The sequence below is a fragment of the Hoplias malabaricus genome, unplaced genomic scaffold (assembly GCF_029633855.1).
Source record: "Hoplias malabaricus isolate fHopMal1 unplaced genomic scaffold, fHopMal1.hap1 scaffold_52, whole genome shotgun sequence".
Taxonomy (NCBI): domain Eukaryota; kingdom Metazoa; phylum Chordata; class Actinopteri; order Characiformes; family Erythrinidae; genus Hoplias; species Hoplias malabaricus.
The window spans coordinates 220,690-230,309 of NW_027100972.1; the positions used below are offsets into that span (position 1 = coordinate 220,690).

Sequence of the window (9,620 nt, forward strand, 5' to 3'; positions counted from 1 at the left end):
ATCAGTGTTCTACTGTCATACACGCAAAATATTTGCTCGTCATTGTGGCTTAGGCTCACTCCAGCTTTCGGTCAAGCATTGGTGGGTCAGTGGTAGAATTCTCGCCTGCCACGCGGGAGGCCCGGGTTCGATTCCCGGCCAATGCAAAACAGCAGTTTTAAGCCAGGTGTAAATTGAAGAGTCACAAATTACGTTAGCTACATGAACGAGTATTGATCAATCAGTGTTCTACTGTCATACACGCAAAATATTTGCTCGTCATTGTGGCTTAGGCTCACTCCAGCTTTCGGTCAAGCATTGGTGGTTCAGTGGTAGAATTCTCGCCTGCTACGCGGGAGGCCCGGGTTCGATTCCCGGCCAATGCAAAACAGCAGTTTTAAGCCAGGTGTAAATTGAAGAGTCACAAATTACGTTAGCTACATGAACGAGTATGGATCAATCAGTGTTCTACTGTCATACATGCAAAATATTTACTCGTCATTTTGGCCTAGGCTCACTTTGGTCAAGCATTGGTGGTTCAGTGGTAGAATTCTAGCCTGCCACGCGGGAGGCCCGGGTTCGATTCCCGGCCAATGCAAAACAGCAGTTTTAAGCCAGGTGTAAATTGAAGAGTCACAAATTACGTTAGCTACATGAACGAGTATTGATCAATCAGTGTTCTACTGTCATACACGCAAAATATTTGCTCGTCATTGTGGCTTAGGCTCACTCCAGCTTTCGGTCAAGCATTGGTGGGTCAGTGGTAGAATTCTCGCCTGCCACGCGGGAGGCCCGGGTTCGATTCCCGGCCAATGCAAAACAGCAGTTTTAAGCCAGGTGTAAATTTAAGAGTCACAAATTACGTTAGCTACATGAACGAGTATGGATCAATCAGTGTTCTACTGTCATACATGCAAAATATTTACTCGTCATTGTGGCTTAGGCTCACTCCAGCTTTCGGTCAAGCATTGGTGGTTCAGTGGTAGAATTCTAGCCTGCCACGCGGGAGGCCCGGGTTCGATTCCCGGCCAATGCAAAACAGCAGTTTTAAGCCAGGTGTAAATTGAAGAGTCACAAATTACGTTAGCTACATGAACGAGTATGGATCAATCAGTGTTCTACTGTCATACATGCAAAATATTTACTCGTTATTTTGGCCTAGGCTCACTTTGGTCAAGCATTGGTGGTTCAGTGGTAGAATTCTCGCCTGCCACGCGGGAGGCCCGGGTTCGATTCCCGGCCAATGCAAAACAGCAGTTTTAAGCCAGGTGTAAATTGAAGAGTCACAAATTACGTTAGCTACATGAACGAGTATGGATCAATCAGTGTTCTACTGTCATACATGCAAAATATTTACTCGTCATTTTGGCCTAGGTTCACTTTGGTCAAGCATTGGTGGTTCAGTGGTAGAATTCTCGCCTGCCACGCGGGAGGCCCGGGTTCGATTCCCGGCCAATGCAAAACAGCAGTTTTAAGCCAGGTGTAAATTGAAGAGTCACAAATTACGTTAGCTACATGAACGAGTATTGATCAATCAGTGTTCTACTGTCATACACGCAAAATATTTGCTCGTCATTGTGGCTTAGGCTCACTCCAGCTTTCGGTCAAGCATTGGTGGTTCAGTGGTAGAATTCTCGCCTGCTACGCGGGAGGCCCGGGTTCGATTCCCGGCCAATGCAAAACAGCAGTTTTAAGCCAGGTGTAAATTGAAGAGTCACAAATTACGTTAGCTACATGAACGAGTATGGATCAATCAGTGTTCTACTGTCATACATGCAAAATATTTACTCGTCATTTTGGCCTAGGCTCACTTTGGTCAAGCATTGGTGGTTCAGTGGTAGAATTCTAGCCTGCCACGCGGGAGGCCCGGGTTCGATTCCCGGCCAATGCAAAACAGCAGTTTTAAGCCAGGTGTAAATTGAAGAGTCACAAATTACGTTAGCTACATGAACGAGTATTGATCAATCAGTGTTCTACTGTCATACACGCAAAATATTTGCTCGTCATTGTGGCTTAGGCTCACTCCAGCTTTCGGTCAAGCATTGGTGGGTCAGTGGTAGAATTCTCGCCTGCCACGCGGGAGGCCCGGGTTCGATTCCCGGCCAATGCAAAACAGCAGTTTTAAGCCAGGTGTAAATTTAAGAGTCACAAATTACGTTAGCTACATGAACGAGTATGGATCAATCAGTGTTCTACTGTCATACATGCAAAATATTTACTCGTCATTGTGGCTTAGGCTCACTCCAGCTTTCGGTCAAGCATTGGTGGTTCAGTGGTAGAATTCTAGCCTGCCACGCGGGAGGCCCGGGTTCGATTCCCGGCCAATGCAAAACAGCAGTTTTAAGCCAGGTGTAAATTGAAGAGTCACAAATTACGTTAGCTACATGAACGAGTATGGATCAATCAGTGTTCTACTGTCATACATGCAAAATATTTACTCGTTATTTTGGCCTAGGCTCACTTTGGTCAAGCATTGGTGGTTCAGTGGTAGAATTCTAGCCTGCCACGCGGGAGGCCCGGGTTCGATTCCCGGCCAATGCAAAACAGCAGTTTTAAGCCAGGTGTAAATTGAAGAGTCACAAATTACGTTAGCTACATGAACGAGTATTGATCAATCAGTGTTCTACTGTCATACACGCAAAATATTTGCTCGTCATTGTGGCTTAGGCTCACTCCAGCTTTCGGTCGAGCATTGGTGGTTCAGTGGTAGAATTCTCGCCTGCCACGCGGGAGGCCCGGGTTCGATTCCCGGCCAATGCAAAACAGCAGTTTTAAGCCAGGTGTAAATTGAAGAGTCACAAATTACGTTAGCTACATGAACGAGTATGGATCAATCAGTGTTCTACTGTCATACATGCAAAATATTTACTCGTCATTTTGGCCTAGGTTCACTTTGGTCAAGCATTGGTGGTTCAGTGGTAGAATTCTCGCCTGCCACGCGGGAGGCCCGGGTTCGATTCCCGGCCAATGCAAAACAGCAGTTTTAAGCCAGGTGTAAATTGAAGAGTCACAAATTACGTTAGCTACATGAACGAGTATTGATCAATCAGTGTTCTACTGTCATACACGCAAAATATTTGCTCGTCATTGTGGCTTAGGCTCACTCCAGCTTTCGGTCAAGCATTGGTGGTTCAGTGGTAGAATTCTCGCCTGCTACGCGGGAGGCCCGGGTTCGATTCCCGGCCAATGCAAAACAGCAGTTTTAAGCCAGGTGTAAATTGAAGAGTCACAAATTACGTTAGCTACATGAACGAGTATGGATCAATCAGTGTTCTACTGTCATACATGCAAAATATTTACTCGTCATTTTGGCCTAGGCTCACTTTGGTCAAGCATTGGTGGTTCAGTGGTAGAATTCTAGCCTGCCACGCGGGAGGCCCGGGTTCGATTCCCGGCCAATGCAAAACAGCAGTTTTAAGCCAGGTGTAAATTGAAGAGTCACAAATTACGTTAGCTACATGAACGAGTATTGATCAATCAGTGTTCTACTGTCATACACGCAAAATATTTGCTCGTCATTGTGGCTTAGGCTCACTCCAGCTTTCGGTCAAGCATTGGTGGTTCAGTGGTAGAATTCTCGCCTGCTACGCGGGAGGCCCGGGTTCGATTCCCGGCCAATGCAAAACAGCAGTTTTAAGCCAGGTGTAAATTTAAGAGTCACAAATTACGTTAGCTACATGAACGAGTATGGATCAATCAGTGTTCTACTGTCATACATGCAAAATATTTACTCGTCATTTTGGCCTAGGCTCACTTTGGTCAAGCATTGGTGGTTCAGTGGTAGAATTCTAGCCTGCCACGCGGGAGGCCCGGGTTCGATTCCCGGCCAATGCAAAACAGCAGTTTTAAGCCAGGTGTAAATTGAAGAGTCACAAATTACGTTAGCTACATGAACGAGTATTGATCAATCAGTGTTCTACTGTCATACACGCAAAATATTTGCTCGTCATTGTGGCTTAGGCTCACTCCAGCTTTCGGTCAAGCATTGGTGGGTCAGTGGTAGAATTCTCGCCTGCCACGCGGGAGGCCCGGGTTCGATTCCCGGCCAATGCAAAACAGCAGTTTTAAGCCAGGTGTAAATTTAAGAGTCACAAATTACGTTAGCTACATGAACGAGTATGGATCAATCAGTGTTCTACTGTCATACATGCAAAATATTTACTCGTCATTGTGGCTTAGGCTCACTCCAGCTTTCGGTCAAGCATTGGTGGTTCAGTGGTAGAATTCTAGCCTGCCACGCGGGAGGCCCGGGTTCGATTCCCGGCCAATGCAAAACAGCAGTTTTAAGCCAGGTGTAAATTGAAGAGTCACAAATTACGTTAGCTACATGAACGAGTATGGATCAATCAGTGTTCTACTGTCATACATGCAAAATATTTACTCGTTATTTTGGCCTAGGCTCACTTTGGTCAAGCATTGGTGGTTCAGTGGTAGAATTCTAGCCTGCCACGCGGGAGGCCCGGGTTCGATTCCCGGCCAATGCAAAACAGCAGTTTTAAGCCAGGTGTAAATTGAAGAGTCACAAATTACGTTAGCTACATGAACGAGTATTGATCAATCAGTGTTCTACTGTCATACACGCAAAATATTTGCTCGTCATTGTGGCTTAGGCTCACTCCAGCTTTCGGTCGAGCATTGGTGGTTCAGTGGTAGAATTCTCGCCTGCCACGCGGGAGGCCCGGGTTCGATTCCCGGCCAATGCAAAACAGCAGTTTTAAGCCAGGTGTAAATTGAAGAGTCACAAATTACGTTAGCTACATGAACGAGTATTGATCAATCAGTGTTCTACTGTCATACACGCAAAATATTTGCTCGTCATTGTGGCTTAGGCTCACTCCAGCTTTCGGTCAAGCATTGTTGGTTCAGTGGTAGAATTCTCGCCTGCCACGCGGGAGGCCCGGGTTCGATTCCCGGCCAATGCAAAACAGCAGTTTTAAGCCAGGTGTAAATTGAAGAGTCACAAATTACGTTAGCTACATGAACGAGTATTGATCAATCAGTGTTCTACTGTCATACACGCAAAATATTTGCTCGTCATTGTGGCTTAGGCTCACTCCAGCTTTCGGTCAAGCATTGGTGGTTCAGTGGTAGAATTCTCGCCTGCCACGCGGGAGGCCCGGGTTCGATTCCCGGCCAATGCAAAACAGCAATTTTAAGCCAGGTGTAAATTGAAGAGTCACAAATTACGTTAGCTGCATGAACGAGTATGGATCAATCAGTGTTCTACTGTCATACATGCAAAATATTTACTCGTCATTGTGGCTTAGGCTCACTCCAGCTTTCGGTCAAGCATTGGTGGTTCAGTGGTAGAATTCTAGCCTGCCACGCGGGAGGCCCGGGTTCGATTCCCGGCCAATGCAAAACAGCAGTTTTAAGCCAGGTGTAAATTGAAGAGTCACAAATTACGTTAGCTACATGAACGAGTATTGATCAATCAGTGTTCTACTGTCATACACGCAAAATATTTGCTCGTCATTGTGGCTTAGGCTCACTCCAGCTTTCGGTCAAGCATTGGTGGTTCAGTGGTAGAATTCTCGCCTGCCACGCGGGAGGCCCGGGTTCGATTCCCGGCCAATGCAAAACAGCAATTTTAAGCCAGGTGTAAATTGAAGAGTCACAAATTACGTTAGCTGCATGAACGAGTATGGATCAATCAGTGTTCTACTGTCATACATGCAAAATATTTACTCGTCATTGTGGCTTAGGCTCACTCCAGCTTTCGGTCAAGCATTGGTGGTTCAGTGGTAGAATTCTAGCCTGCCACGCGGGAGGCCCGGGTTCGATTCCCGGCCAATGCAAAACAGCAGTTTTAAGCCAGGTGTAAATTGAAGAGTCACAAATTACGTTAGCTACATGAACGAGTATTGATCAATCAGTGTTCTACTGTCATACACGCAAAATATTTGCTCGTCATTGTGGCTTAGGCTCACTCCAGCTTTCGGTCAAGCATTGGTGGTTCAGTGGTAGAATTCTCGCCTGCCACGCGGGAGGCCCGGGTTCGATTCCCGGCCAATGCAAAACAGCAGTTTTAAGCCAGGTGTAAATTTAAGAGTCACAAATTATGTTAGCTACATGAACGAGTATGGATCAATCAGTGTTCTACTGTCATACATGCAAAATATTTACTCGTTATTTTGGCCTAGGCTCACTTTGGTCGAGCATTGGTGGTTCAGTGGTAGAATTCTAGCCTGCCACGCGGGAGGCCCGGGTTCGATTCCCGGCCAATGCAAAACAGCAGTTTTAAGCCAGGTGTAAATTGAAGAGTCACAAATTACGTTAGCTACATGAACGAGTATTGATCAATCAGTGTTCTACTGTCATACACGCAAAATATTTGCTCGTCATTGTGGCTTAGGCTCACTCCAGCTTTCGGTCGAGCATTGGTGGTTCAGTGGTAGAATTCTCGCCTGCCACGCGGGAGGCCCGGGTTCGATTCCCGGCCAATGCAAAACAGCAGTTTTAAGCCAGGTGTAAATTGAAGAGTCACAAATTACGTTAGCTACATGAACGAGTATTGATCAATCAGTGTTCTACTGTCATACACGCAAAATATTTGCTCGTCATTGTGGCTTAGGCTCACTCCAGCTTTCGGTCAAGCATTGGTGGTTCAGTGGTAGAATTCTCGCCTGCCACGCGGGAGGCCCGGGTTCGATTCCCGGCCAATGCAAAACAGCAATTTTAAGCCAGGTGTAAATTGAAGAGTCACAAATTACGTTAGCTGCATGAACGAGTATGGATCAATCAGTGTTCTACTGTCATACATGCAAAATATTTACTCGTCATTGTGGCTTAGGCTCACTCCAGCTTTCGGTCAAGCATTGGTGGTTCAGTGGTAGAATTCTAGCCTGCCACGCGGGAGGCCCGGGTTCGATTCCCGGCCAATGCAAAACAGCAGTTTTAAGCCAGGTGTAAATTGAAGAGTCACAAATTACGTTAGCTGCATGAACGAGTATGGATCAATCAGTGTTCTACTGTCATACATGCAAAATATTTACTCGTCATTGTGGCTTAGGCTCACTCCAGCTTTCGGTCGAGCATTGGTGGTTCAGTGGTAGAATTCTCGCCTGCCACGCGGGAGGCCCGGGTTCGATTCCCGGCCAATGCAAAACAGCAATTTTAAGCCAGGTGTAAATTGAAGAGTCACAAATTACGTTAGCTGCATGAACGAGTATGGATCAATCAGTGTTCTACTGTCATACATGCAAAATATTTACTCGTCATTGTGGCTTAGGCTCACTCCAGCTTTCGGTCAAGCATTGGTGGTTCAGTGGTAGAATTCTAGCCTGCCACGCGGGAGGCCCGGGTTCGATTCCCGGCCAATGCAAAACAGCAGTTTTAAGCCAGGTGTAAATTGAAGAGTCACAAATTACGTTAGCTACATGAACGAGTATTGATCAATCAGTGTTCTACTGTCATACACGCAAAATATTTGCTCGTCATTGTGGCTTAGGCTCACTCCAGCTTTCGGTCAAGCATTGGTGGTTCAGTGGTAGAATTCTCGCCTGCCACGCGGGAGGCCCGGGTTCGATTCCCGGCCAATGCAAAACAGCAGTTTTAAGCCAGGTGTAAATTTAAGAGTCACAAATTACGTTAGCTACATGAACGAGTATGGATCAATCAGTGTTCTACTGTCATACATGCAAAATATTTACTCGTTATTTTGGCCTAGGCTCACTTTGGTCAAGCATTGGTGGTTCAGTGGTAGAATTCTAGCCTGCCACGCGGGAGGCCCGGGTTCGATTCCCGGCCAATGCAAAACAGCAGTTTTAAGCCAGGTGTAAATTGAAGAGTCACAAATTACGTTAGCTACATGAACGAGTATTGATCAATCAGTGTTCTACTGTCATACACGCAAAATATTTGCTCGTCATTGTGGCTTAGGCTCACTCCAGCTTTCGGTCAAGCATTGGTGGTTCAGTGGTAGAATTCTCGCCTGCCACGCGGGAGGCCCGGGTTCGATTCCCGGCCAATGCAAAACAGCAATTTTAAGCCAGGTGTAAATTGAAGAGTCACAAATTACGTTAGCTGCATGAACGAGTATGGATCAATCAGTGTTCTACTGTCATACATGCAAAATATTTACTCGTCATTTTGGCCTAGGCTCACTTTGGTCAAGCATTGGTGGTTCAGTGGTAGAATTCTAGCCTGCCACGCGGGAGGCCCGGGTTCGATTCCCGGCCAATGCAAAACAGCAGTTTTAAGCCAGGTGTAAATTGAAGAGTCACAAATTACGTTAGCTACATGAACGAGTATTGATCAATCAGTGTTCTACTGTCATACACGCAAAGTATTTGCTCGTCATTGTGGCTTAGGCTCACTCCAGCTTTCGGTCAAGCATTGGTGGTTCAGTGGTAGAATTCTCGCCTGCCACGCGGGAGGCCCGGGTTCGATTCCCGGCCAATGCAAAACAGCAGTTTTAAGCCAGGTGTAAATTGAAGAGTCACAAATTACGTTAGCTACATGAACGAGTATTGATCAATCAGTGTTCTACTGTCATACACGCAAAATATTTGCTCGTCATTGTGGCTTAGGCTCACTCCAGCTTTCGGTCAAGCATTGGTGGTTCAGTGGTAGAATTCTCGCCTGCCACGCGGGAGGCCCGGGTTCGATTCCCGGCCAATGCAAAACAGCAGTTTTAAGCCAGGTGTAAATTGAAGAGTCACAAATTACGTTAGCTACATGAACGAGTATGGATCAATCAGTGTTCTACTGTCATACATGCAAAATATTTACTCGTCATTTTGGCCTAGGCTCACTTTGGTCAAGCATTGGTGGTTCAGTGGTAGAATTCTCGCCTGCCACGCGGGAGGCCCGGGTTCGATTCCCGGCCAATGCAAAACAGCAGTTTTAAGCCAGGTGTAAATTGAAGAGTCACAAATTACGTTAGCTACATGAACGAGTATTGATCAATCAGTGTTCTACTGTCATACACGCAAAATATTTGCTCGTCATTGTGGCTTAGGCTCACTCCAGCTTTCGGTCAAGCATTGGTGGTTCAGTGGTAGAATTCTAGCCTGCCACGCGGGAGGCCCGGGTTCGATTCCCGGCCAATGCAAAACAGCAGTTTTAAGCCAGGTGTAAATTGAAGAGTCACAAATTACGTTAGCTACATGAACGAGTATTGATCAACCAGTGTTCTACTGTCATACACGCAAAATATTTGCTCGTCATTGTGGCTTAGGCTCACTCCAGCTTTCGGTCAAGCATTGGTGGTTCAGTGGTAGAATTCTCGCCTGCCACGCGGGAGGCCCGGGTTCGATTCCCGGCCAATGCAAAACAGCAGTTTTAAGCCAGGTGTAAATTGAAGAGTCACAAATTACGTTAGCTACATGAACGAGTATGGATCAATCAGTGTTCTACTGTCATACATGCAAAATATTTACTCGTCATTTTGGCCTAGGCTCACTTTGGTCAAGCATTGGTGGTTCAGTGGTAGAATTCTCGCCTGCCACGCGGGAGGCCCGGGTTCGATTCCCGGCCAATGCAAAACAGCAGTTTTAAGCCAGGTGTAAATTGAAGAGTCACAAATTACGTTAGCTACATGAACAAGTATTGATCAATCAGTGTTCTACTGTCATACACGCAAAATATTTGCTCGTCATTGTGGCTTAGGCTCACTCCAGCTTTCGGTCAAGCATTGG

The 9,620-nt window shown here is 46.3% G+C and overlaps 22 non-coding genes across 22 annotated transcripts; all 22 read left to right on the top strand.

The window, feature by feature from the left end:
* Positions 1-294: 294 nt before the first annotated feature.
* trnas-gcu (transfer RNA serine (anticodon GCU)) lies at positions 295-365 on the top strand. Its single transcript has one exon. It is a non-coding gene; the product is annotated as a tRNA-Ser (tRNA).
* Positions 366-1,156: 791 nt separating this feature from the next.
* Positions 1,157-1,227, top strand: trnag-gcc (transfer RNA glycine (anticodon GCC)). Its single transcript has one exon. It is a non-coding gene; the product is annotated as a tRNA-Gly (tRNA).
* Positions 1,228-1,368: 141 nt separating this feature from the next.
* On the top strand, positions 1,369-1,439 carry trnag-gcc (transfer RNA glycine (anticodon GCC)). Its single transcript has one exon. It is a non-coding gene; the product is annotated as a tRNA-Gly (tRNA).
* Positions 1,440-1,587: 148 nt separating this feature from the next.
* On the top strand, positions 1,588-1,658 carry trnas-gcu (transfer RNA serine (anticodon GCU)). The gene has a single exon. It is a non-coding gene; the product is annotated as a tRNA-Ser (tRNA).
* Positions 1,659-2,668: 1,010 nt separating this feature from the next.
* Positions 2,669-2,739, top strand: trnag-gcc (transfer RNA glycine (anticodon GCC)). The gene has a single exon. It is a non-coding gene; the product is annotated as a tRNA-Gly (tRNA).
* A 141-nt stretch (positions 2,740-2,880) lies between these two features.
* Positions 2,881-2,951, top strand: trnag-gcc (transfer RNA glycine (anticodon GCC)). Its single transcript has one exon. It is a non-coding gene; the product is annotated as a tRNA-Gly (tRNA).
* A 148-nt stretch (positions 2,952-3,099) lies between these two features.
* Positions 3,100-3,170, top strand: trnas-gcu (transfer RNA serine (anticodon GCU)). The gene has a single exon. It is a non-coding gene; the product is annotated as a tRNA-Ser (tRNA).
* Positions 3,171-3,530: 360 nt separating this feature from the next.
* Positions 3,531-3,601, top strand: trnas-gcu (transfer RNA serine (anticodon GCU)). The gene has a single exon. It is a non-coding gene; the product is annotated as a tRNA-Ser (tRNA).
* A 1,010-nt stretch (positions 3,602-4,611) lies between these two features.
* trnag-gcc (transfer RNA glycine (anticodon GCC)) lies at positions 4,612-4,682 on the top strand. The gene has a single exon. It is a non-coding gene; the product is annotated as a tRNA-Gly (tRNA).
* A 367-nt stretch (positions 4,683-5,049) lies between these two features.
* On the top strand, positions 5,050-5,120 carry trnag-gcc (transfer RNA glycine (anticodon GCC)). The gene has a single exon. It is a non-coding gene; the product is annotated as a tRNA-Gly (tRNA).
* Positions 5,121-5,487: 367 nt separating this feature from the next.
* On the top strand, positions 5,488-5,558 carry trnag-gcc (transfer RNA glycine (anticodon GCC)). The gene has a single exon. It is a non-coding gene; the product is annotated as a tRNA-Gly (tRNA).
* Positions 5,559-5,925: 367 nt separating this feature from the next.
* On the top strand, positions 5,926-5,996 carry trnag-gcc (transfer RNA glycine (anticodon GCC)). The gene has a single exon. It is a non-coding gene; the product is annotated as a tRNA-Gly (tRNA).
* Positions 5,997-6,356: 360 nt separating this feature from the next.
* On the top strand, positions 6,357-6,427 carry trnag-gcc (transfer RNA glycine (anticodon GCC)). The gene has a single exon. It is a non-coding gene; the product is annotated as a tRNA-Gly (tRNA).
* Positions 6,428-6,575: 148 nt separating this feature from the next.
* trnag-gcc (transfer RNA glycine (anticodon GCC)) lies at positions 6,576-6,646 on the top strand. Its single transcript has one exon. It is a non-coding gene; the product is annotated as a tRNA-Gly (tRNA).
* Positions 6,647-7,013: 367 nt separating this feature from the next.
* On the top strand, positions 7,014-7,084 carry trnag-gcc (transfer RNA glycine (anticodon GCC)). Its single transcript has one exon. It is a non-coding gene; the product is annotated as a tRNA-Gly (tRNA).
* Positions 7,085-7,451: 367 nt separating this feature from the next.
* trnag-gcc (transfer RNA glycine (anticodon GCC)) lies at positions 7,452-7,522 on the top strand. The gene has a single exon. It is a non-coding gene; the product is annotated as a tRNA-Gly (tRNA).
* Positions 7,523-7,882: 360 nt separating this feature from the next.
* On the top strand, positions 7,883-7,953 carry trnag-gcc (transfer RNA glycine (anticodon GCC)). The gene has a single exon. It is a non-coding gene; the product is annotated as a tRNA-Gly (tRNA).
* A 360-nt stretch (positions 7,954-8,313) lies between these two features.
* Positions 8,314-8,384, top strand: trnag-gcc (transfer RNA glycine (anticodon GCC)). The gene has a single exon. It is a non-coding gene; the product is annotated as a tRNA-Gly (tRNA).
* A 148-nt stretch (positions 8,385-8,532) lies between these two features.
* trnag-gcc (transfer RNA glycine (anticodon GCC)) lies at positions 8,533-8,603 on the top strand. Its single transcript has one exon. It is a non-coding gene; the product is annotated as a tRNA-Gly (tRNA).
* A 141-nt stretch (positions 8,604-8,744) lies between these two features.
* trnag-gcc (transfer RNA glycine (anticodon GCC)) lies at positions 8,745-8,815 on the top strand. Its single transcript has one exon. It is a non-coding gene; the product is annotated as a tRNA-Gly (tRNA).
* A 367-nt stretch (positions 8,816-9,182) lies between these two features.
* trnag-gcc (transfer RNA glycine (anticodon GCC)) lies at positions 9,183-9,253 on the top strand. The gene has a single exon. It is a non-coding gene; the product is annotated as a tRNA-Gly (tRNA).
* A 141-nt stretch (positions 9,254-9,394) lies between these two features.
* trnag-gcc (transfer RNA glycine (anticodon GCC)) lies at positions 9,395-9,465 on the top strand. Its single transcript has one exon. It is a non-coding gene; the product is annotated as a tRNA-Gly (tRNA).
* Positions 9,466-9,620: the final 155 nt, after the last annotated feature.